This window comes from Lasioglossum baleicum, chromosome 5 (genome assembly GCF_051020765.1).
Source record: "Lasioglossum baleicum chromosome 5, iyLasBale1, whole genome shotgun sequence".
In the NCBI taxonomy this organism is placed as follows: Eukaryota; Metazoa; Arthropoda; class Insecta; order Hymenoptera; family Halictidae; genus Lasioglossum; species Lasioglossum baleicum.
In genome coordinates, this window is record NC_134933.1 from 7,443,263 (window position 1) to 7,471,103 (window position 27,841).

At 39.7% G+C, this 27,841-nt stretch overlaps 1 protein-coding gene and 1 long non-coding RNA gene across 7 annotated transcripts in view; one reads left to right on the forward strand and one right to left on the reverse strand.

Moving 5' to 3' along the window:
• The window catches only part of Dpr12 (defective proboscis extension response 12), a 170,442-nt gene that overhangs the window by 32,031 nt on the left and 110,570 nt on the right, over window positions 1-27,841 (forward strand). The window lies entirely within an intron of this gene.
• LOC143208731 (uncharacterized) lies at window positions 7,187-11,486 on the reverse strand. Its single transcript, XR_013008966.1, has 2 exons — window positions 9,769-11,486; window positions 7,187-8,303 (listed from the first exon to the last, which is right to left on the reverse strand). It is a non-coding gene; the product is annotated as an uncharacterized LOC143208731 (long non-coding RNA).

The following is a 27,841-nucleotide window of genomic DNA, read 5'->3' on the forward strand; positions in this document are numbered from 1 at the left end:
GACGGACAAGGTTGAATGGTAAAATAGGGCTCATACGATACCAAAAGAATTTTTGTTTTTATGTAATTTTTTTTTTAGAGATGTGAAGGGGTGACCTTCATTTTTTTTTTAATGGAATGAGGTATTTTTTAATACATCAATCGATGCAGCTGGACATTCGTTATAAAAAAAGTACTAACCTATGTATGTCGAAAACTTAGTAGTTCAGGAGATATTTCAATTTAAATAACTCTAAAACACCAATACCGTCGTACTAAGTAAGTAAACTGGTTCTGCGTTTCTTAAAAAAATTATTAACTTTTTAAATTATTAACTTTAATTTGACTTTTTAAACGTGATCACCTCTATCACACAGCGCCATTCTTCACCTTTCATTCAAGCCCTCGAACGTTGCAAAACTCCCACTGGAACACGTTCTAAAATCGTCTCTAAGACGTTGTGTCTGATCTGGTTCGGATAGTCGAGGCTCCACTATATCGTGGATTAGGCAAACAATTATAGTTCGAACTGCATCGTGTGGGATATCATTTTAACCGGAAAAGGCCGCCCGGTGGAGGTTTCATAAATAAACAATCAAAAATGAGAATGTTACGAACAGAATTCTGCGTTGAAAAATAAGTCAGACACAAATTGATCCGAATTGATTCTAATCGAATTCGTTCGCTAGTGTACAGAGTCGCAATTTAGGGGCTGACATTCCTCGACAGCGTAATGTAGCAAGCTTTATCGAATTCGCAAGTAAGTAAACGCTAACGTCTTAGTACGACAGTAATGGTGTTTTAGAGTTATTTAAATGGAAATATCTCCTGTGAACTACTAACTTTTCGACATACATAGGTTAGTACTTTTTTATAACGAATGTCCAGCTGCATTGATTGATATATTAAAATATACCTCATTGTTACGTCCCGGAGTCTGACTTTCGCGAAATTATCGTTCCGCGACCCATTCCCCTTACTGGACGCTCAAATGCGATACAACCTTTTGTCCACGCGGCACGTTACGTCCGACGTCTGACTGGGAACCACGACTTTCGCGAACATGCGTATACTACTTAACGCTTACAGCTAGTAGATTCGCCCAAAGCGGCGGGCGAGAACAGAGATAACAGACGGCGCGAATCTTCGCAGCAAAATATTTAGCGACTTATCGGACAGTTGAGTATAGCGATCGGTGAATACAGGCAGGCTTCGTTTACGCGAACTGCTTTCGTTGCTCGTTGACGGCTGCAGTCGAATCAGACTGGATCGTCGTAGGGAGGACGATGATCCTCACTCGTCCTGGGAAGATCACGTCGTCGGTGATCCTCGGTTGACGGGAGATACCCCGCTGTTGTCCTCCGTCTCGCGTTCGTTGACGCGCACGAGCTTTCGTAATCGATAGCGACGAACGCGAATTGAATAGGAGTGTCGCAAGCGCGAGGATGTAGGGACAAGAACTAAGCGAGGCTCACTTATTAAATTAATAACTGGGAATATATTTGTAACGTATGAAATGGAATTACAATGAATTAGAAGCGCGTGATATAGCAGGACCGCTTAAAGGCGGATGAGAGCGAGGACTCGTCGGAGTCCGGACCGGGACATCCAGGAGGCGACGAGCCTCGCTGGAGTCTTGAACGAACGTGACAGACTGGCTTGTCCGAATTGAACTGAATTAACTGAACTGTTTTTAGGATCGTGAGGTCGAATACATAGGTGTCTTATCTTCTACGCGATGTTTCGGTAGACATAACGCTACGGATGTTATGAGATGCGCGATTAATGATTACGGGGAATGCTACGTGATACTGCTACGGGGAATACATTAAGATATGATTATTATACAAGGGTTAAGATAAGAATGGGTGTATGGTATGAGGTGAGAATCGGACGTGATGATCGGAGCGAAGTATGACCACTTATAACCAATGAATACTATTAATAATTACGGTTACAATATCCTACTCATATTAACTATGCTTATAACCTATGGCAACACGTCAGCAGACGTGATATCATTCCATTTAAAACAACGAAGGTGACCTTCATATCTCTAAAAAAATTACATAAAAACAAAAATTTTTTTGGTATCGTATGAGCCCTATTTTACCATTCAACTTTGTCCTTCAGACATTTGACACGTGTCTTTAAAAACAGCAAAGTTATTCAAGGTGGTCAAGTTAGCTGGGACACCCTGTATATGTATACAGTGGCTACCACTAATGTAGTCGGACACTCTTGTAAAGACTATAACTTTTTTAATATTGAACCCATACGACTTGAACTTTTCTGGAAAGTTAGAACAATTGTTTTTCTACGAAAGTACAGTGATGATAGACATACGTGGAGATGTGCACGATGTTTGTGGAAAACGTATCCCCACCGCCACGAATACCCTTTGAGGAGCTCAAAAGATCCATCACTGAGTTAATCCGATAACAATACTTTTTTGTTTTCAATTATTTTTTAATGAAACTTTTATCAAAATATCAGGAACAGTCGTTTAAGCAGAAGAATACTTATTAGCCAACTTTTTTAATATGATACAAGCAGGTTTAACAACGTATTAATTCTTGAGTGGCAGACGATTTCCACCACTACACAGTTGATGTTGCTCGAGACATTTTACTGCGGTGATCGTCTATTTCTGACGGTACTTTATCTCGACACGTGAATTCTAATTATGTATCAGCAGTGCAATATTTATATTTTCTGGGTAAAAACGGACCGCCGAGTCCTCGAATTAATTGAATGTAACATTATGTATAGATTGCTCCATTTCCACAAGCTTAAATGTACGACAAACAATTAATAATCTGGAGTGACCTCTGTCACCGATACACATGTGCCGACAATATATTTAGGGTTGACAGATCTTCTATATTTGAACTTGATCTCTTTACGTACCTATAGGAATTTTCAAAAATCTTTGTTCGAATAAAAAAGTTTAAAATGTGCTGTGTACCTCTTTTACTTGAACTCCTATATGTATTTTGAGACTATCTCGTATATACATAATTGCAGTTTTCACTACTTCTTCTATATTTAGATAAAACATTTCTGACCATCCTAAATACATTAAAGATCTCTGGACAATTTTAGAAAGAGCTTATTTCTTTAATTAATTTCACTTCTCCAAGCACTGACAAAAGAGTTATTTGCAAACGCGATAGTATGTTGAAAGGGTGAAACAATTTTAAATAACCTACTTTGGGGAGAGCGTGGATACTGGTAACGCCGATGCAGTCGCAATTTCACCCTCCCCCCCAGTCGCCCACCCCGAAAACATTCGTTACATCGATTCCACGTAGTATCGCCGGTAATTGCGCGAAATTAAGGACCCTCCTTTATCAAGCACCCTGCTACTAATTTATTGACGTTGCATGAAATCCGTGGCACTGCGAATTGTTTGCGTAACAAGCTGCAGGAACGTTATCGCGCGACCTGCAACACCGGGCGAGAATTGGAGAAATTAAATGCGTCGCCTTTAGAATAGGTCCCGTTTCGTTAATAATGCTCAACAATAGTTTCTCCGTTTTTAGTATCGCGGATGGCAAAGTTTCTACAGCTGTTCTAGGAACGGCGGTCGCCGGTACCCGGCGTTAGATTGCACCGTAGCGATTTCCTACCTATATCAACGGATTCAGTTAATTGTGAAGAACATTTTCAGATCCTTTTACAAATTTAATTATTTACAATATTAATACTAAGTTTACGGGACCCATGCCGGCGCGTCCGTACAAGAGTGTGATTTACAAGGTTTACAAGAATGCAAAATGACGTTTCAACATTGCAATGAGGAGTTCAGAAGCGGTCAATTGTGATTCCTAAAAGTCAAATCTATGTTTGTCCGGTGCTAAAAATGCATATTTTAACGTTATCGAGGAATAATTTGTAATATTCGGCAGATACATCCGAAGCAAGCATGATATCACAAGATGGCCGCCACTGACAGATTTTCGTAAATATTGAGAGATTGCATTGGATGCAGCTGGACATCAGTTATAAAGAAGTATTAGCCTACTTTATACATTCAAAAGACTATTGCAGTAATGCGCCATTAAAGTTTGGCACTTTAACACCTGGAACAGCCTGTATACTACAATGAGATACACATCATTACAGAATTGATTGCAGTTGTAAATTTGTCCACGAAAGTAGAAAGTAGAAAGTTCTGCGATCTACCTATTACAAGCACTCCATGTCTATATAAAGTAATTATTTAAGCTAACTAAAGGTAAATTGCTTCAAGTTTGAACAAACTTCGTTTAAGCTGAGTCACATAATGGAACAGGTTATGGTTTGGGTTTGTATTTGGAAAATAAAAAGCTGTAAAGGAAAAGGATAAGTGGTAGAAGATATTTTCTTATAACTTCGTGTTTAACGATATCGTATAAAAAGTTCGGGGAAAGTTCAACGATTCTGTAATATTATTTTGTGTATTTTATTCAGAGATATGCTCGAAAGATTCACTTGATCTTTTTCATATTTTTCGTGTGAACAATATCACTTAATTTTTCCTTTTGCGTCCTTTACAGACCGCAACTGTACGTGAATATAACATTTTATTCTCTCAGAATTTCTCACAAAAAACATTTCATAAAATTACGTGGACTGGAAGAAAGTACACTGAAAAATTCCACAGAACCAAAGTGTAATTTCGTTAATGTGACCGTACAAAAAGAAATTGTGGATCAATAAATTTTCTTATAGTCATTTCTCTCGACAATTTTTTCTGGCTCTAACTAAATTTCGGACACAATCTGGTTTAATTGCGTGACTCGTGTACACTTCTCACAATAGCAAATCAACGTGTCAATCGTAATTCATGTTGCTATAACCCTTCGACAATGCAAAGTCAAAGATCAAGCCAACTGCAAGAAACAGAAATGAAATGCGCAGGGTTTTATAGATTATAATTTGTTATTAAAGGAAAATTACGATCGATGTTATTCGCTTTACAATTAGCGAGATACTGGCGTACGAACGTTGTTTAACATTCATCGGATACCTTCGTAATAACCATAGATTAAACGTAATTATTACAGGTATAACATTCGATGGATGCTAAGCAAGATCAGTATGCCAGTACCTCGCAGATTGTGGAACGAACAATATCGATTATATTTTTCCTTTGACTGAATTAACGCAGTATATACATAAACGTACTAAATGAACTTATAATAAATATTCATGTCAGACAATAAATACGTACACGAAGAAATAATTAATAACTGCGCTTACAATCAACGATATCTCGAGTTTTACACTAAGCAAACATTCAATATCTCACATTGTACAATTCGATCATACCGATTACATTCGATACTTTATTATTATTACATTCGAAAATTAATTTCTATTTATTAATTTAAGAAGCCGAAAATACTGTAACAATGTTTCTTCAATTCCATTAATTTATTCACAGTTCTGTATTTCAGCTATTCAATTTTACCATAAATGCGTAACATCAACTGCCAGTCATTTAAACTACAGTAGAACCTCGTTTATTGCATGGAATTCTTGTTCGTTGCATACTAGCGACACCCACTAGGAGTTATTAGAAATTCTGGAGCTCGTGGTGGTGACGTAGAAGAAATACAGAGTGGGGAAAGTGGAAAAACAGATCGGTTGATAGGTTACCTTCTTCGTTGCACAGGTTTTCGGCCCCGTTTCGTGCAACGAGCGAGGTTCTACCCGTAAAAACTTAAATTTCGACAGAAAGTTTACAACTCTGGATCAGAACGTACCCGACTGCCGCCATTCGAGAGTTAATTCGCCGAACCAGGTGTATCGAAGGAAAATATCCCACTATTTGCCGTTTACGGAATATTCAAACGAGAACTCGGCCTACTAAAGAGTATTCCTCGAGAGATCCTTTGTCTCAAAGGTTCCGTTCCGTACGAATTTAAAGGAGGATGTAATTCGAGTCCGCAACGGCACCGGAGTAGCCTCGGTTCTCAATTCGAAGCGTGGAAGGCGCAGGAGGGCAACGAGAGAGGGATCGTGCATTATTATGAAAAGTTCCTTATTTTAAAACCGTTCCTCTCGTTAAGAGTTTTCCTTTTACGCGGGCGAAAAGTTCGAGCGGACACCGAAATACTGGTCCGTTTATGAATTCACGGGGAAAGATAACTTAAAGAGCGAGCGTTCCGCGAAGAAGAAAGGAAAGAGCAAGGGGGATCAAATATTTAGGGGTGCGGCGTCTTAGGCGTGAGATACGAGATTTAAAGTTTTAGGTGCCACTTTTAGAAGAGGTTGCCCGCCGGCACCTTCTATCTCCGTATCTGGTTGTTCCGCGATAGGACTACTTCTGGAAGTTAGCGATGCTGGTGCCCACCCCTACCAATCCCCATTCCCACCCACTCTATATCCGTCTCTGTATACCGGCGGCTCTGTAGCCTATTCTATGATAAGATGGCGGTCGGCCATGTTTATGGTCACTCATTAGTCGTCTTACTGCTGTGCTGCCTTTCGTTTAGCCTCTGGACACGAAATTCTGAATGTCTCGGGGTTTCACGATAACATTTTTGAGGATATGCCGTGAGAATCTAATCTTTCAAGTTTTACAGCAGCTTGTCTGTGTGAAATTGGTTTTCCGTCTACTACTACTTCGACAGGACTCCTTCTGGAAGTTACCGATCCCCATCCTGTAACCTGTTCTACGATAAGTTAGCGGTCGGCCACGTTTATGGTCACTCTTTAGTCGTCATACTGCTGTGGCGGCTTTCGTTTAGCCTCTGAACCGGAAATTCTGAATGTTTCGGGGTTTCACGATAATATTTTTGAGGATGTGTCGTGAGGACCTAATCTTTCAAGTTTTACAGCAGCTTGTCTGTGTGAAATTGGTTTTCCGTCTACTACTACTTCAACAGGACTCCTGGAAGTTATCGATTCCCACCAATCTCTATTCCTACTCTGTAGCCTGTTCTACGATAAGGTGGCGGTCGGCCATGTTTACGGTCACTCATTAGTCGTCTTACTGCTGTGCTGCCTTTCGTTTAGCCTCTGGACACGAAATTCTGAATGTCTCGGGGTTTCACGACAACATTTTTGAGGATGTTTCGTGAGAATCTAATCTTTCAAGTGTTACATCAGCTTGTCTGTGCGAAATTGGTTTTTTGTCTGCTTCTACTTCGACAGGAATTTGCTTCTCCTTCTGGAAGTTACCGATCCCACTAATCCTATTCCACGCCCAGTCTATATTCGTCCCTGGTTACCGGCGGCTCTGTAGCCTGTTCTATGATAAGATGGTGGTCGGCCATGTTTATGGTCACTCATTAGTCGTCTCACCACTGTGATGGCTTGCGTTTATCCTCTGGATTAGCGGTTCTTAACCCCTCAGTGTTGAACGCTAACTTTGCGAGGTCTCATTGTTTGAAGTTTCACAGCAGTTCGTTCTTCATCTGTTATTGCGTTAGCTTTTTGCACTTTGAATTTTCTATAATTTCGTTCCTAACAACTCCCCCGATCATCTGAAGTGTTTTCTTAAAATGTGGTAACCTCGGCAACTAGAATGATTACTACGAGAAATGTAAGTCTACTTAATTCCAGTTTCAGGAAAATTGTTTAAAAAAATTACGATTTACAAAACCATTTGCAATCATTCAGAATATTCATGTTTAAGACGCGAAATGAGAATTACAGGAAAAGCATTCTATCGTAAACCGTATAAAAGGACGATTTATAATTTTTTTCGTTAAAGAACAAATATAGCGTTCATGAATAAATGTAGCCTTGAAACATTGTCGAAGAGAATTTCATCTCGACCTGGGCAAGGAGGAAGTCAAGTCAGCGAGCCAGCGATTGAAACATGAAAAGTCTTAATGTCAAGGCGAAAGATCTATTTCAAGCTATAAAGGCTGATGGAAGTTCATGTTTAAAGACGCACTTGTTTGACAAGCTTACTTCCTCTCGCAGGCAATATATTACGAAATATAAAAGTATTCGAGCGCTCGAATTTACGATCCCCGTGGGCATCCAGGACCTTAGGTAGCAATTTCACTTGTTTGCAAACCAGTTACCCTCTCTCAAGGGTTTGCATGACGACACCCTTAAAACGTTGCCCGAACTTCTCCTCTACAATTACAAGTTTTCGAGTTTTTGCTCGGGGCTATCCTTGCAAATTCCTTACCCATACAGGTTGATCCCCAAGAGCGATGTCGGGAAATTTACAAAGATATCCCACGCGATCTTTCCGAGTATAAAGAAAGATTACACTGTCCATGTTGGTTAGTTCCGGCTGCCTCTCTTTGATACAATGGAACACCTCCTTCCTCTTCATATAACGTAGGTCGCAGTAGGTGATCAATAACGATCTCTCTGCAAAATGAAAACTTTCCAAGTCAATTTTAACCAGCAGAAATTCAATAAAAATGTATCTTCTTTCTTAATAAATTTAAAATTTCACTAATATCCTCACATATTCGATTCTGTCAGAAATGCATACAACTTGCAGTCTAGTAAACTGCAGCCGCAGAGTACGGAAACCATATTTATTATCTACGTGAAATATTTAATAAATTTTCAAGATGTTCAGCAATGATTTGTACGTAATACTACTATTGTGGTAAACTTAACTTCTAAAACTTGTTCTGCTAACCCAGCGTTCGGATAATAAAGAGCTCGAATAACCGAAGTTCTATTTGTTTTCACGTAATCCTACCGAAAACAGTATTTCCACAAAGCTTTCATCAGATAGTGGAAGCTCTTCAATCTCGGAGTTCAATGGAAAAAATAGTTATAGCGTTGAAACTGATTTAATCTTGTATATTTTCCTGTTCATAAAAATCGGACTAAAAAAAAGTTTGTTTTCCTGGCGAAATCGACGGTGTAAAAACTTGGATCATGGCGAAGTTACATGAACGAAATTCACGCCGTAAAATGTGTAAAGTGGAATAAACCGATGAAATTTAATCGGGAAAAAGATTAACACCTCGCCCCTAAGATGTAATCCAAACTTAACCTAAAAAATACATATAACCCGGACGCAGCCCTGATCTCCGGGTCAGTATTAATTATTTTCTCAGACCTATGTTAAAATCGGAGATAAGGAATAAAAAATTATGGTAGTGATAGTATATAATAATAATAATTTGCATCCTACTTTTCACAGTGTTTCTAGCTTTCACAGTAGGTGATCGAATAGTTAACGTCACTTGCATTTTAACAATATATTGTGGGCAACATTCCCCGAGACGCATGGATAATAAATATATTTTTGGAACAATATTTTCTGGTGAAGTTACTAAATGATTTCACGGATGTTCATGATATTTCTAGATTATTCCTAGTAAATTAATCCTTTGCAGGTTCGGTGCAATTTTGGAAAGAATTATAAATTTTTAAAAGACATACGAATACACTTTGTAAACCTAGCGTAATTACCAGGACGCGTTGCGTCGGCCACACCGTGAAGCGGAATAATCAGCCGGTCGACGCATTACCGTGCGCGGAGCTTCTCCTTTTAGTAACCCTACACGCGTTCATCTTTTATCGAGTATCTTTCGGTGCAGCTAATGCGCACCTGTACTCGGGTGCATACAGGTCGTCCCGTCAGCACCGTTCGCGGGCAAAGAGTTTGACGTTAATGCGCGAAACACGCGGCTTGTAATCTGCTCTATAAAGTTACCGTGCAGCTTGTGTATTACACGGGAAAGAAGAGTTGATAGTGCTTGTGGCGTCGGTGCAGCGCGAGACGCTGTACCATCGGCGCCTTAAATGGAGTTGCCGGTATGCGCACGCCGTTGAGTAACGGTAACTTAGAATAATGCTTAGAGTCGCTTACGAAAAGTTATGGTCGCGCGTAGCCCACCTCGGCATCGTACGGGACCGAAGAAAAAATCCTGCGAGCTTTCGGGAGCTGGATCTTCGTCCGGGATTAAGTATAATTTAATATACCACACGAACACACCGTCGAGACCCCGTACATTTCCTGCTTCCGATAACACCGCGCGACAATGCCCGACTTTAATTGCAATAAATTACGCAGTTCGTTGTCCCGCGGTTGTTAACGAAGACAATACCTCACCCCGTGAACGTTTCCCGTACCTCGACCAATCTTCCCCATGGCGAGAGAGACGGTCGAGTATAGCGTTTACCGGGGCGAGCTCATGGCATTCCATGAGGTAGCTCGACAGTTTCGCGGATCCCCGCCGTTTCTCAACGTTCCCCGTCCAAACTGTCTAAGTCGCCTCTTTCCCGCGTCATTCTACTCTCCCTCTCCTCTCTCTCTCTTTCCAAGCACTTGACGGCCATCTTTTCCAAGTTCCATTCTGCCTCACGGTCTCAAGTCGCGCTATCCAACGCTGGCACAATGATTCGGCATTATGTCATTCCGCTCAGACTGCATCGTCGCATTCAACGGTAACGCGTCTCGCGGGCAAAGAGCCTCGTAATTAGAGGCTCGAGGGTCTGCCGCTCTTACCCGGACAAAATGGCGGACCGTCGAACCGGTAAATAATTCTTCAAACTCATCTCAGTCCATTTATAACGCAATTGTAGTATTCACTCTGTTATAGTACTTCGGGTACATGTTTGCAACAGCGATATACTCGATCTCGATGATGTTTTACATAAGTTAGTTACAACGCAAATGTGGTATGTACTCTGTTTTAGTACTCTGAGTACATATTTATATTCAAATACTTTCTGGTATATTCTTGTATATTCAAGTATATTCTACTTCATATATTGTGTTGCGATCAATTCAGATGCAATTCATCGAACGGCGGGACGTCGAACCTGTAAATAATTCTTCAAACTCACATGTCATTCTATAATATTTACAACGCAAATGTGGTACTCTGTTTTAGTACTCTGGGTACATGTTTATATCCCAATACTTTCTGGTATATTCTTGTATATTCACAAGTGTATTCAAGTATGTTCTGCTTCATGTATATCGTGTTGCGATCAATTCGGATGGAATTCATTAAATGCAGATATATGTATAATGTAAATTATAGAAGTCTTAAATGCTGTGGATTTTTCAAATAAAAACTCGGTAAGAAAACGATTCGGTGAACTGGTGGGGATAATGAGGCTCGGTTAACGAGGTAAAATTTCGGTCAGTTAGCTGAGCACTGTAACGCATTCGTGACCGTTGTACGAAATTCGCTTGGCAATCTACCTGCTAAAGCCAATCAGTGCGTGTTCCGCGAACAATACCCATGCAGAACGTGCGATCGTTTCCTTCCCTCTAGATGCAGCCGCAATGACAACATTGCTGTTACTATTCAGATAGCAGCGGGTTCAACTTTTCACAAGAAGCTCCTTTCCCAGTCAAAACAATGCTGCTACCTTAATTGAACCGATAGAGCGAGCTCTTGGAAGGTTCACAGAGACGCCAACAAAGGTGAATCCCCCAGCAGCGCATAAAAGCAAAACTTTAGGCACGAAGTAACGAGAAGGAGGCTGGTCTGTGCCATTCTGTCAATCCACAAAGCATGGATCGGGATAAATTGTAATAGTAAATCAAAAACATCGAACACATAATATCCAGAAAGCTTCTTTATTTACGCTTCTTTTATCTGAAGTCGTTTATTTTTCGACTCCATTGTTTATTCAAGTATACCTCGTGTACGAGCAATTAGAGATGGATCGCGTTTGGGTTGACTAGAAGACCTCGACAGGGAGAAAGGAAATTCCGAAACTTCCGAGATGGATTGGATAACGAATTATGCATGACGCTCGGAAAGTTTTTTCTACGGGAACATCGTCGTAACTTTTCTGGACTTCGATCGCTTTTTCTGGACAGTTTCTCCGAGGCTGAGACTTTCACAACATCGTTCAAGAATCCCGAAACCGACGTCCAAAATGAAAGTGATGTCCTTGGAATCGATATGTCTGGCGCGAGTGACAAATAGCAATGTTTTCCAACGAGGGAATCTATAAGACACTACGAATATAAATCATATTATTATTCTAATATGAAAGCTCGATGAAGTATTTGTTCGAAACTCCGCGTCAACTTATATATTTCCTCCTTAATTTCATTTTTTGAAAACAATGTCGAGGGTGTTGAAATAATCATAATATAAAGTGACAAAAAATTTTATTGTATATTTTCGACTTATTTTTTCACGCAGAATGCGCCTAAATAATTTCGTTCAACAATCATGTTCACGATTTGGATCGATTATTTTCTGCCAGGGATATTATTGTCGCAGAGAGGCATATACAGGGTGAAACTTAGATGCTTGCACCACGATTCATTCCATTGGCAAAGAAAATAATTACTTCAGATGACCTCAGGAATGACTGTCAAGAAAGTACGACATCTTTGAGTAATCCTGTACATCCACTGATCCACCCCTAGAAAGTGACCATTGATTATTTCTCACCCTGTACACCCTGTGCAAACTTACAAACAGAAATACATCATTGCAGAAAGAACCTGTACAATCTAGCTTACAGAAAAAGAAAAGAAAAAGAGAGGAGTGCGCCGTTAAGGGTGAGACGTGCGCACTCATCGTTTCCAACGTACGTTCGAGAAGTAATTGTTTGATTGACGAGAATCGAGGGTCTCGGTCGAGCCCGGCTCGAGCCGCAGAAGCGTAACGAATCGGAAGCGAAACACGCGGGAGGTAACCAACACGACGCGACGGCCGCATCCTCCGACTTATCGTGCGCCTTTCTGGGATCGTACAAAATGCACTCGACCCAATTCAACGGGTAGACGAAGAAAGAGAAAATGGTGGCGACGATGGAGAAGAAAAACAGGGACGAAGAATAAGGCAGGACGGCCTCGGAGTGGGTTGGGGCAGGGGGCCGCGGCTTCCTACGCTCGGGAAAGGGAAAAGCAGTTTGCCAGGCAGCATCGAAGCCGGCCAAAAAGGCGTTGGGGAAGCCCGTCACGTTCCCAGCCGGCGTGAAAAGCATCCCTGTAAAGGAAAGGAAAACGAGGGAGAAGCGGGCCCTCGTTAGCCGTTCTGTTATTATTTCGATCTGGGTCGATCGGTTCGATCGCCCGCGAAAGGAACCGCCGCCGGATAACGCCGGATCGACATGCGACGCGCAGTGCTCGATTTTTCACGAAAATATGAAAAACAAGCAATTTTCTATATTATACAGTCTGCTGTATGTTTTTTTTCAGCTGACATGGTTCAAGAACAGCTTGAAAATGGTTGCTACCATTGCTACTTTGCTACAAGTACCAAAGTTGTCAACCCTTTTTTTTCCGAAATCGTCAAGGTTATCTTTTTCGTCGGCGAACCTACAATTTTTGTACACCCATCTTCACAAATAGTTTGTTTATGACAAAAAATCATTTCTTAACATTAAACCTCTCGAGCACTGAAAGCGATTACAATGTTTCATCTGATGAAAATGACAAGTTCGTTCCAATGTGCGTCATTGCCGTATTTTAACGAGATCCTCGTGAAGAAAATTTTAAATAAACTCTACCAAATATGAATGTAATGCCTTCCTTTTCAGATGGAATAAAATTTGATTCGTTTGTAATCAATATTGAAGCATTGAAACAAATGTAGCCATACAAAAAACAACAATTTCTCGTCTCTTCTACGACATTTTTCGGGATGAAGACGTTTTAATCACTGTAACTCTAATGAAAACGATACGGCGAGGGGTTAACACTAACCAAACACTAAAATCGATTAAAATGTTTCACCTTACAAACATGACAAAACTGTATTTACTTGGATTGTGTACAATTTTTATTAGAGATCACGGTTTTGGACGTGTATTGAGGATACACGTATTCACGTGTTCACGTGTACTAATATATATCCGTATTTTAATCCGTGTACTTCTTTATACAGGGATACACGGGTACTGAAGTAAACGTGGACACGTGTATCGAAATACGCAGATAATACACGGGTACACGTGTATCGAGCTACATGGATAATATACGGGTATCCGTTATTTTCAATACACGTACAGTAAAAAGGAAGCGTCTTTTGCCGGAAAATGTAAAGATTTTTTCTTCATCAAAATAAACAGTTAATTGATTAAGGTTTATTAACAGAAATTATGATGTTTGTTAATTTTGGAAACCTCTCTTGTTAACTCTTGTATATTTGAATGTACTATCCGTGTATCCATGTACTTGAATACACGGGCACACGTGTATCAAAATACACGGATAATACACGTGTACCCGTATATTCATGTTCACAAGTTATACGTGTATTAAATAGTATCCGGACTTCTGCACGGATATATTAATTACACGGGTGCACGTGTATTTTCAATACACGTGAAATGGGTGTCTCTAATTTTTATTATAGCATGTGCTGGAATCAAGAAATTTATTGAAACATGGAAGTACGTGGCTGTATAATTTTAGTAGTTGTAAAATAAAAATCAAGAAACCGGTCATATGTCACCAGCAGTTTAGTGTTAACACTAAAATTACCGAGCACTGGAAGCGATTAAAATGTTTCACGTGATAAAAATGACAAGGATCTATTTATTTGAATCTCGTGCAATTTTTATTGCAATACGTGCTTGAATAAATAAATTTGTGGAATCAATTTCCATGTAAGCAACGTCATCGTATCAATAATTAATTTAAATGTTTCTTTGATTTAGATGGAAAATTCTAAACAAGATGGGTGTACAAAAATTGTTGGTTTCCTTATAAAAAGAAGAGTTGACAAATAAAATTTGGTATAATCAACTTAATGCTGTCCTTGAGCCATGTCATTCCAGCTAAAAGAACTTCTGATCGAACCTGTGACTATAAGAGGTTCTTACTCGCAACTGGTACGTTTTCCATGAAAAAATCAAATAATTATCGGAAGTTTCTGGTTACAAAAATATTTTATTATACAACCCTTTAACGTGCAAACACATCAGTTTTGAATTTATATGTGCTCGAAGATCTTATATGTGATTATAAAATCGTAAGCAATATTTCTGACGGATTTTTTAAAGGTATCGATCACTGTGCAACCTGTCATTAGCCGTGCGATTGTTCGACGAACAATCACACTATACACCGATCTGCGCGCCTAATTGCCAAGTAAATTGTATTTGCAACAAATATTGTGATATTCGAGAACAATTACGGTCTACCCGCGGGTATTGTAGATCGTTTAACGACGCCTCAGCCGTCGGCAAATTTTGCGCACATACTTGGCATCGCGTGATAATCAACGATTTTAACTAATTGGAACACAGCTATTTCATTCTAGTTCTACACATAGTAATATCTAGATCGGACTAAATACGGAGGTTTGTGCGAAATAAAAATTTTCTTCGCTTGCGAGAAATAGAAATCGAATAGAAAATTCTTTCCTGAATTAAATGACGTGTTACGGTAATTAAACTACATAATTAGATCAAGTGAACCAACCATCACACAATCATCGACCCTTGTACCGCTGAATACATATACCTCATCGTCTCGAGCGAATTAATATTTAATCGGGTACTGAGCGGCGGTAGTTCTCTAATGAACGAAATACGATCCTCTTGGTCAGAGTTGTAATAGGGTATTGTTTATGAACAGTAATTATTTCTTGATCCACAGACTCCAATTAACAACCCTGTGATTCGAGAATTTAGATTAGATTATTTTCTACTAATGGCTTACCAAACATGTTACACAGAATTCATCTACAGAAACCTATCTAAATTAGCGAAATTCAGGATGACAATTCTTCCTGTTTGTGTTGTAAGATGGATTCCGTCAAAATTATTAAACCTAATTTGTTTGCTTAAAGTGTGAAGCAAAAATTGATGTAGTATTATCCTGGAATGTTTGGAAAGTTCGGCTACACCTTGTATAAACAAGTGAGAGTGCAAACAATTAAAACACAAAAGAACCGTCTGCACAAACTATTAAATTTAGCCAACATGTTACACAGAATTCATCTATAGAAGCCGTAGAAAATTAGGGAAATTCAGGAAAATAATTCATACAAATCCTTTCTGTTCGTGTTGTGACATGGAATTCGTCAAAATATAATATTATTAAACACAGTTCGTGTAAATTATACATAATTTCTGAGAAAAGTTCCACCTGTATAAACAAGTGAAAGTATAAACAATTAAAAAGCAAAAGAGCCGACTGCACGAACGGTCTGATTTATAACCAAACATGTTACACAGAATTCACCTACAGAAGCCGACGAAAATTAGGAAAATTCAGGATGATAATTCATACAATTTCATTCTGTTCGTGTTGTAAGATGGAATTCGTCAACATATATTTCATATTATTAAACATAGATTGTTAACCTAAAGTGTAAAAATTGATGTAGTTTTATTCTGGAACCTACCATGCATCAATTTCTGGGGAAAGTTCGACCTGAATAAACAAGGGAAAATATAAACAATTAAAGAGTAAAAGAACCGTCTGGGGAAATCGAACATTTGATAGTCTGGTTACACATCGGTCTCAGCATAATAAATACAGTGAGGAGTTGCTCGTCGATCAATAGAGCGAGATACTTTACAGGATTTATTTAACTGGTATCTCTAGTCGGAGGAAATTGATAATGCGATTACGAGCTTTATACACTTTGCATGGGCGACGTTCAATACTGCTTTAGCCGAGTATAAATCAGTTGTCGTTGTCGACGTGTTACGAAGAACGGGGGAATATCACCACGTGGCAATGGGGCAGCTGTATCCGGCGAACTCTCTGCTGCCACGAAGTAATCAGGTTTATCTCGTGGTTGCACACAGAGGCAGGTGATAGTTGGTGTCCGCTGGCACGTTGTGACGCTTACGATGGACAGTCGGTTGCCAAGCATAATGACACCGTCGCCCATCCGCTATTGATATGCGCAACCTCGGCCCTCAAGTTTCGTCGTCGCGACGCCGCCTGCTCGTCTCCCATTCATTTTACAATCATAAAATGGCCGGTTTCCATGGAAAAGATATCGGCAAATTTTCAGTAACGTCAATCACGTTGTCGTTCACAAATAGCTGGACACATAGAAAGTTAACATGGTCGCTACCAGTCACATATGCGTGTTACGAACATGATTTTCAAAATTCTTGTACTACTTTTCTGAAATATTTTCTCACACTTTATATATTTCTCAGTGGTTTATAATAATAGCGTCCGTTAAAAGAATCAAACTTTATGTGACCTACTAATTTTAGTTGAACTTTCGAAGATCTCGGCGCCAAGACAGGTTAAATAAAATTAGTATGTATATGTATATCACGAACAATTATATGTATTCGTATGCATTGAATAATTTAATTATCCAAGACGGTCTCAGACATATTTGACCTTTTCATTATCGACTTCGCATATTTTAATAATACAGTTCTTTTTCACGAAGAATAAATAAATTTACCAAATCAGTTCTAAGAAACAGAAGTTAGATGAAAATGTATGTCGTCTTTGAATAATTTTAATAAATCAGAAACAAGATGTGTAACTGTAATGTGCACGAAAGAATCGGAACAAAGAGCCGTCGAAAGAACAGCTCGATCTAAATTCCGGCGATTGTTTAAACGCTCATGCGAACCCGGCACACAAAGAATTTCATTTAATCAATTTTCCGATACGCTCTTTACGCAAACGATTTGATTTGGTTTTATCGATGAACTCTTTACGCAAAACGCGCCGTTACCATAAATGATTAAACCCATCAGTCCCGACTGTTTGGCACTATTTTGTTATTTAAAATGCCGCTGATTAAACGTGCAGAGGGCGCGCAGGGGACGCTTGACCGAGGTATTCGTTTTTCCACGTTTAATGTTTAGAGTTCGTATGAATAATGAACCGCCTGGGATTATTCATATCCCGTTTAAAAGCCCTCCGATATTCCAGCATGGAAGCCGTGTGGGTCACAGGAAGCGCAAGGATATAGACACTCGATTAGGGCAAAAAACTCTTCGGATCGATCGTGCTTACTTGCACGAGCGTATCGTCACATTCTGCTCCCGATCTTCGAGTGGTCACGTGGAACTGATATGTATACATTTGCATTCGTTCCGAGTTAATCAAGAACCGATCCAGGCACAAAGACTCAAAAGCGATTGAATGCTGATCGAGAACACTTCATAAAGATGAACGGATCGCTGTGCTAAATAACAATGTTTTCATTAGAAGAAGAAGACAGATTTTGCTTCCAGAGTTATTCGCAAAGGTTATTAACTTTTTCGAAAGACCTGAATAGAAATTGAGAACCGTCCACACTCATTTCTTAATATTTCACACTATCAAATTCACTTCGTACTTTTCTGTTCTTTGCTTATTATGTTTCTTTTTTATTCTCACCACACAAAACCACACAATATAGGAGCAGCGCCCGCTCTATCATTTCAACGAAAATATGATTACATTAGTTCTGTTCACAAAAATCGATTTCTTGCAAAATCCTGAGGTCGTAGACAAATTTTGAGACCAGATTTGAAATCAGCGTGAAAAAATCTACGAGAAATGATACATAGCATGTTCAAAAAATTTTCCGCCCGTGGTAACGGAGAAACCGTATTTTCTTGAAATTGTGAAAGTTTAACAAATTTTCTCAAGGTTAAAAAACGTTCGTACCATAATCTCCCTATTTTTCCCATATTCTGCCAAGTTTCAGCTTTAATTTTTAAAAAATTTCATAGCTCTACCTCATTTCTATCGAAAGTTCTTTGATTTTGAATCGAGTTTGGTCGAAAGTTCCCACTTTGTGGCGCTCCTAAATTTTGGCGCCCTGGACAAATATCCGGGTTGCCCGCCCCTTGTGCGGGCCCTGATGGGAGGACAATCGAGTGTTTCCCATTTTTAATGTACGTTTAAATAATTCTAGTGTAACCCACTGCTTGATCCTAATTGAATAAAACGAAATTTACAAAATAAATAGTGTCAAACATTGTTAGCATTCAGAAGAGTACAAACGAAGAAACTCTCTACAGGGAATTTTTATTTTGTGCTGGGTAGGTCTAATTTGTTAAAGAAATTTTCTGCGGGGAAACTGCACGTTAATTCTATTAACAAGTCTGACACAGTTACACACGATAATACGTGCAAATTAAATGGCGAAGTTGCGCTGTACAACGAGTAGAATGCATTTTTGAGGATATTATTCGCAACGTTTCTTCGGGGTCTTTGAGACACTATGCTATCCAAGATGAGCTTTGGAGCTTAGAGACCTACTCCCACTCTATCTGCATTAACTTCCCTATTTTGTCTTCCTTATTTCTACTCCTTTGTCTCTGTAGAACGTACTGTGCAGGATAATACAGTCGCAAATGGCCCATACACAAACGTCGCTAACTAGTTCCCTTAAATTTGGTCACATAGTTTTAAATGATACCTATCTGTCGCACAAAACTGAATATGTTCAGTTAGAACTTATGTCTCTGGGTAAATGTGAAAGTTTATTAAACGAAGGGACAATTTTACAAAAAATTTATATGCACACTATAGATGGTACCCTTACGTTTTAATGTTCACGTCGTACGTAACTCAGTAATGAATTCATATAATAATTACGTGGAAGGATGATAATTAAACAGACACATGAACCGATATGTTAAGCGCGCCAGAAACGTAAAACAAAATAAAAATATTACTCGAATAAAGTAACCTTAATTAAGCATTTAATTGAAATTAAATCCACAGTTTAATAATAGCCATTTCCTCTTCAGCGCAAAAAATGCCGAGCAATTTGATTCACGTTTAATTACCTGTATAATCAACGAAAGTGTGTCTGTTGAGATGTAACGCGACGTGATATTACAGTTTGCGCACGAATAAATGAAATGATTCGTCATATTCTCAATAAAAATCAGAAACTCTCCTGGTTCGTAAAAAATCAAGATCGTCAAAAGGACGAGTTGCTGACTTAAGTGGTTAAATTACTGATAATTTGTTTAATCAATTTCCGTGCAAGGGGAACCATTTGAAATCCTTAATACAAATTTTTCTTGCTTTGTTTTTACGCTGAAAATATGAATTTCTTTGCTTCGCGTGATATACTATATTCGTATGATAAATCTAAATAATAATGGGAAGGAAGGCGGCAGCAGAATGCGAAGAAAACAAGTGAAACGGACACTGAAGAAGGGAATTAAAAAACAACAGATAAAGAAAGAAATAAGAAGGAATGGAAAACACACTTTGAAGGAAGTACAAGATATATAAATATGAGAAATATGATAGATGTAATGCAATAAATATAAAAATAACACAATGTAGTTTCTGCATATTCTTGAATCTTCTGCAACTGGGGCAGACAATATTTTGCATAAAGATCCACAGATATGATCAAAAGTACACTAAATCTGAACTCTGAACAAATAATATTTTATGCTCTGCGGTTGAATCGTCAAGAGCTCTGTGAACGTGTTCGAATTCGAGAGAACGGTCTTTGCCCGGGAGAATAGGAACCGTTTGAGGGAAAAATAAGGATTAAAGGTACACGCACGCGTTCTCGACGCTCGTCGGGGTCCATAGAACGAAGGTAGAGGAGCCCGAGCATGGTCAAATAAACGCGACATGATTACTCAAGTAGTAAGGGACGATTACAAGGGCGCCGTCGTTGGCAGCGACGACGGGAAGGGGACGTTTAAAGCCCACCGTCGATAAATCTTCATTACTCTCTGTACACTGTATCCCAGAAACAGTAAGTCAATATTCCTTTCATATCGTTAATGCGAATATGACGGGTTTATATACGGGCCGCGCTTATTCATCGAGGATTTTGCTCTTCCACCCTCTGCGCGCCGGCTCTGTTCGCTTTTCCTCGCCCCCGCCCGATTATTTTTTATTTCCCTCGCGCAGGGTAGAAAAAGAGAAGGCAACACCATTCATTAGTCTAGCCCCGCCATTCCTCGCTTTAATAATATTCCGCGTTCCCTTTGTTCATCTATCAATTTCCACGGGGGGCTATCTTTATTTTTCCTGCTGGAGCCCTATCTCCAGTCACGCCGCGCTGAATCTATGACACGAGAGCCGATCTTTTTTTTCACGAGGAGAACAATAACATAGTGTGTTCTCGTCCTGGCTCTTCCTTCCACTCGGCTGGAATATCATTCAAGATGCTTTCTCGACCATGAGCGACTCCCCTATCCTCCGTATCGACTCTGCAGGGTACGGTCAATCACAAAAGTCGACACTCGATACACGGAGTGTACCTCCTAACTCGAGCACGTTAAACACGAGAATGTCTCCATATATGTATGCGAAACCTGCACACCGCTTTAGAGACGTAAAAGCTGAATATTATGCGAAATAAAAATGTTCTGTATTGATTGTGCAATCTGATCGACGACGCGACGCACGGTGCACAGTGGTGAGTTCGACCGAAAACCTGGCGAAAAGTAAACAATTGTTTTCTGGAGTTTAAAAATCTTTGTATAGTAGTACTTCATTAGGGTAAACTTTACTTCACCGAACTCAAAATTAGTACCTTTCTCCTACGAATTATGATGTACTTGGTACGTAATCCAGTAGATTTGTACCCGGCGCGGATGCAGATCGAAGTTTCGATCCTCTAGGATCAATAGTTGAGGAGATATCGTCGCTTAAAGTTGAGTATTTTTGACAGCTAAGGGCGCCATCATATTGGTTTGTAGTGACGACCGCGAGCCGCTTACCTTGAAGCCTCCCCCGCTTCCTCCCCAACCCCTCGACCTAATCCTAACCAACTCAATAAGCGGCGTGCGACCGTCACTACAAACCAATATGGCGGCGCCCTTACCTGTCAAAAACACTGCAGATTGCCCAACTTTAAGCAAGCATAACTCCTCAACTATTGATCCTAGATGTTCGAAACTTCGATCTGCATCCGCGCCGGGTACGAATCTACTGGATTACATCATAATTCGTAGGAGAAAGGCACAAATGTTGAGTCCGTTAAAGTAAAGAGCACGTTGTTTTCATTTTTTGTTTTTGTTATAACCAACATTTAACACGTGCTTCCGTAGTTTTAAAAGATCGGCATTGTCAAACTATAATTGGCTAGTTTATCATTCCTGGTATTGTCGTTATCGATTTCGTTGCTTTTAGTTCACTTTTTAAAGCTGTTTATCAATCGAGAGTGAACATTTGCATGTTAGGTTTTTCGGTTATGGGTAGACTGCGGATTTTCATGCAAAATAAGAATGTTTTGCATTGATTGTGGGGGAAGCAGGAATAACATAAAAACTGATTTCATCCCCTAATGACTTTGTTATGTTAAAAGCAACAATACAACGTTCTTGAATTTGTTAAATCTTTTACTGTTTTATATTTCACCCAACCAATTTCTTCAAATGCGTGAAGATCCGCAGTGTATTAATCAGTAACACAGCGATTTCTATTTTTACTTATTTTGTTTATGAAGCTTCTGATTGAAGTGAGACACAACAAATATATAATTAAGCCACCTGTTTAAGTGAACAAAAGTTTCTTCCGATTTTTAAACTTAATCAACGTTAAAAGTGACGCAGAAAATATCATAATCAGTTAGCAGAGAACCCGTAGAAATAACAAAATTCCCAAAGAAAGTAGAGAATAAAAGAGAAGTTAAAACGCGATCAATGGAGGGCGTGAGAGTGTGCGCGAATAGGTGAACGCCAGGATCAGGTATCAGATTCCGTATTGTGCGAACTGAACCGTTTTTCTCGGGCTTGAAAACTAAAGCTCTATTCAAAGTCGTATTCCACTGGCAAACGAAAATAATACTATTTTCATTAGCTTCTGTTGCGAGTTTCAAGGATGATGCGAATTCCACGGAGTCTAAATGACACACCAACGGCCGCGTTCGTCTAGTTTGACTTTATGTTGGAAGACACAATTGTGCGCAAGCGAGCCGAGCACAAACGAGCACAGTGTATTTTGACTCGCTTGTCCAGATGTTTCGTGAACCGTGAAGTTAATAGTTTATTTTTCGTCTGATTCGACTTCGTCCTTCCTTTCTAAGGAGTTTCGTCTAGCAACTGCAACTGCGCAAAGTGTTGGTCGGAGACGGAAAGTTAGGGGACCTAGCTTCCTAATTTCAGCAACGCCCAGCGCTGAGTTCGCCACCTTTCGGGTCGAGGTATGCGGTGCCGGAGTGATCCACAAATTTCATGTTTTAACTCGAGTTTGGAACTCTGCTGACAATGAATGCGAGTAATGAACTAAACTGCAAGACGTGTCCTGAATAATCCCAGCCTTAAAAATGGTCAAGCGTTCATAATTCAACCCCTCGCCGTGCAATTTCTTTCACAGCTTCGATAATTATAGCTCCTTTATCGTCAATAATTCCTGAAAAGACAAAGAAAATTTATATTTAATGTACGGCGACGTTTACCGAGGCGACTAAACGTTCCACTGAATTTTATTTAAAAGAATTTTCGAATAATTCTTATTATCCAACGCGATTCAGACATTATTTAAATGTTCGGATTTCCATAATTACGAAATAAAACATTCTGGAACGTCGTTTTGACATGAAATTTCCAAGACCTCGGAACATTTTTACGATAATGTACGTCAACGTCAATAATTGCGAAACAAAACATCCAGAACGTCGTTTCGTTAAGACCCAGCGTTGAAAGAGCTCTGCGATGTTATTCCCGGGATTTTCCGGGACTTAGGCAGCAAACACTTGCAAGGGGGAGTGACAAGGCAACCGTCAGTCGGAGAAACGGGCTTGCAAAACATCGTTGCCGCTGATTGTACAATAAAAGTTTGAACGGTATCTATACCGCGTCTTTTTCATTTGCCTTTCAAAACCGGCCGATTATTCCGCCGGACCCTGTATCAGCCCTCTTCTTTCTTGCGGATTGAGTTACGGCGCGTCGGAACCGGCAAACTTCTTGTCCCGCCCTTCTCGCAAAGTAAACCTCAATCAAACACACTGCGAGAGCCGTCCCTCGTGCGAAACGTTTCGCGTCGGTGAGTTAGGGGGATGAGGGGACAGGGGGCGGAAGGGGGGAGAGGTCAGATAAACGTCCCAGCGAACAATGGCCGTCGTAAATCATGTCCCACCGAATATATTGATGCACTCGATGCTGCTGGATGAGAAAGTGGATGAAAGTGGATCAGCCGCGAGCTTTTCAGAAACATCCCCTCCCCCACTCTTGATTCACGGTTCGCTTTTCAGTCCCTCTACTTATCCGTGTCTGTTCTGTCCCCGGGTCGGACTCGATTAATCCTCTCCCATTCCTCCTCTTGCTCCTCCTCCTCATATCCACCTATCCTCAACCACCCACCCCCCCCCTACCTGGCACGACCCCGCATTCCTCTGTCAGATTCGTTTTTGAAAGCACACGTCACTCTGACCCGGAACGCCAAGAGTTTCGACGGTGCGTTAATTACTCCCTCAATTATTGGCGAATCTGAGGGACGAGGAGAGGAAGAGGGTGCACCCGAATCGCCTAAACGTGGTCGTAAGCTCGGCACGTAGGGGAGAGCGCGGTCAGAAGTAACAGGGGTTATCGCAATGTTGTAAATAAAAGGCAGCATATATTGTACATATAGTTATTATCGCTGGATTTCAGATCCCTGATAAGAGGGTCAAATATGCCCCCAAACCAAATTGATTTTTCTTCATACTTGTATGTATTCCATTTCCATAGTACTCCGCAGGGAAACCCTCTGTGGCAAGAGTCGATTCGGTACCCCTACCGCAATGGCTGTTATAGGGAGAGCATGATTTACTGAATTATTCTTCTGTTTTCTGCTTAACAAAGAAATACGTGAACGTTCTACCGGATGGCACACGTAACTGATCATTTTTTCCGAATATTGGAATGCAAAACTGATTTGGAAAACATTGCTGAGTTTATGTCGAAGCCTTTGTTGATTCCATATCACAGCTCGGCGTCGATGAAATCGAAATCTGATCTAATCGAGGGGAAAGCCCTCGCGAGACTGTGATAGGGACCGCGGGCCAATGATGAACAATTAATATCCGTCGGATTTGATCGCTCGCGGGGTGTCTACCTATAGCGAAGCGGCTGGGGATCCGCGTGCAAACACGACCGCAAACACTCGAGACCTGCATAAATAAGCATGATTCGTGACCGGCTGTAAATTCGTATCTTAACCAGGCCGGATACCGTTGCACCACGGTAATTGCGAATTTCGTCGAACCGTCTCAACTAGGCCAGCAATTTCTTTTTCCCGTTTTTTTTCTCTTCACTTGCTTCACGCTCGCTGAATATTGGGTCGTCACATGCATTCGCGACGATTCTTGCTGCGACGCCCGTGCAGCCCGGCGACGAGACCGGCGGCGCAATCGAACGAAAAATGAGTTTACATGCGAAAGTAATTCGGCAACCTGGAATAATATTTTTTACGCGTAATCCCCGCTTTCGAGGAAATCGGATTTTCCGGCATTAATGCGCCCCCGCATCTTTCCGAACAACGCTGTACTGTGAAGCAAGTTCGTAGCTGGAAAAAGCTCGTACAGACGAACGGAAATGGCTCCTACTAATTATTTCGCAATTTTTCCCTAATTTCATTGCGTGTCATATACTCAATTAACCCTTTGTACTCCTTTGTCGAGTGTGACTCGACATCAGAGAAGAAAAATTCAAATGAAACGGGTTTTTATGTGTATTTGGTTCTTCCTTTATTTATTATATTTAATTTCAAATATAAATTACAACAAAGTTTGAGAGAACCATATTTAATGTAATTAGTAAACATAATTGTTTAAATAAAGGAGGTATTTTCGCGATCGCACTATTTGAAAGAATGGTAATTATTTTTCTCGGCGCTCAGGTTCGGATCAATTTCTACACTAAATGAATATAGCTTGAGGGGCATGAAACGTTATAGTCCGGGTTCGAACCAAATAACGCTTCCGATTCGGGTTTGAATCTGCAAAGATGCCAAATGCTATTTTTATTGGAGGAAAACAAAGGTGGAGTGTTTCGTCCCAGGCCCGCTAGAGGACTCATCAGTAAGGCTATCTAGCGGACCCTGCCTTAGACAACAAATGTCATGAGGAAAGTTCTTAATATACTAATTGGTGTCAGTTTAGTAACTTGTGAGAAAGTCTTGTTCAACCGCTTATCCATCTTGCGGACGTTTGTCGAACCAAGGCTTTAACTCTAATTTTTCGCCATCTATAAGATAAAGGAGGTATTTTCGCGATCGCACTATTTGAAAGAATGGTAATTATTTTTCTCGGCGCTCAGGTTCGATTAATTTCTACACTAAATGAATATAGCTTGAGGGCCTAGCGGGCCTGGGACGAAACACTCCACCTTTGTTTTCCTCCAATAAAAATAGCATTTGTCATCTTTGCAGATTCAAACCCAAATCGGAAGCGTTATTTGGTTCGAACCCGGACTATAACGTTTCATGCCCCTCAAGCTATATTCATTTAGTGTAGAAATTGATCGAACCTGAGCGCCGAGAAAAATAATTACCATAATTGTTTAAAGTAAGTAGCTGTCAAGGAACAACTGTCCTTTGAAATAAATTTCAAATAAAACAATATAATAATATTGTACTTGCTATATAAACCACACTTAGTTTAAAGCAATAACAAATAAATGAATAAATAGATAAAGCGCTTGAAATAGTAGGGAATTGTTGGCAATAAAAGTGACAAATAATTCGGAGTACAAAGGGTTAATACATCTAGCTTGGCAGAAGAACTGAAGTCGCGCTTGGTCCATTAATAAAATAATTACTGTGACTTAAAATATGGTCCGTCAATTGTGAGACTGACTGTAGGTGTCATTTTGCAGAGCAATATTTATTACGAATAACGTAAATAATTGATCTATGTAATTTCTCTCTTGGGATGCTCCAGTCGGCTCACGTGTCTGACGAGCGTTCGCTAATTCTACTTATGGGGCGATACGATATGGACGACAGATACACGGTATCCGGGTAAATGGTAGTAACGAGATGCATTTCGTTTTTCCGCGTAGAAACGAATCGGAAATGGACAGTTAAATTTGCTCGTGAACTGCTTCGTTCGCACAGGAAAATGAAATTTCTAAATTAATCGGGCACGCTTGCTTTCGAATACAATGGATTAATGCCTGTCTATCACTCGGCGCTTCTATTTGTAATGAACGTGAATCGTGTAAGCATACCGCGTGCTCCATTAATATTGTTGCATGCATTGTTAAATCCGGAAGAGCTAATAGTATTGCAGCATTACCCTTTCGAACATTAAAATAAGTGAAAACAATAGCGATGCAGAATTATAGTATGAAAAGGTTCTTCCGTTGCTAATTAATCGCGGGAATGGAGATTTATGTAGAACAATTAACATTATTGCTTTTCACATTCGAGTTTGCTGGCAAACATTTTTAGAACATGCTTTATTATGACTAGCGTGAGATAAAAGGTGCACGAAAAGAAATAAAATTAACTTGTGCAAACCGATACACCACTGTTATTCAAATTGATTATTAACACTAAACCTAACGACCATCAAAAGTGTCTAGTGTGTATAGTATTACAAAAATAACAAGATTAAATTGATTTATATTTTGTGCGATTTTTACTAGAATATAGACTGGAGTCAAAAAATATATTCAATAAATTCCCATTAAAACACTTTTACAATTTCAATAATTATCAAATAAAAAATCTAAAATGGGTCGACTGTAAAATTAATAGACTGTGGATTTTATGCATTTATAACATAAATGATGTTATAAGAATTTAAAATAATATCGTTGTTATTTTCGACATATTAAAATAATTGATATATGCATTTATAACAAAATTAATGTTACAAGAATTTAAGATAATATCGTTGTTATTTTCGACATATTAAAATAATTGAAATTGCGACACATTTCTCACAATTGAATTAAAAAATTGTCTGATCCGAAGTCTAATTACGAGTATAATTCTTATCTGTATTTGACCACGTTAGAGGGTCCGTATTTCCGGGACGTGAAAATTAATTCAGCGTCCGATCGCGGGGACGCTTTTCCTCAAATTTTGGGACAAAGCAGTCGAAACATAGCACGGCCGTTCAATA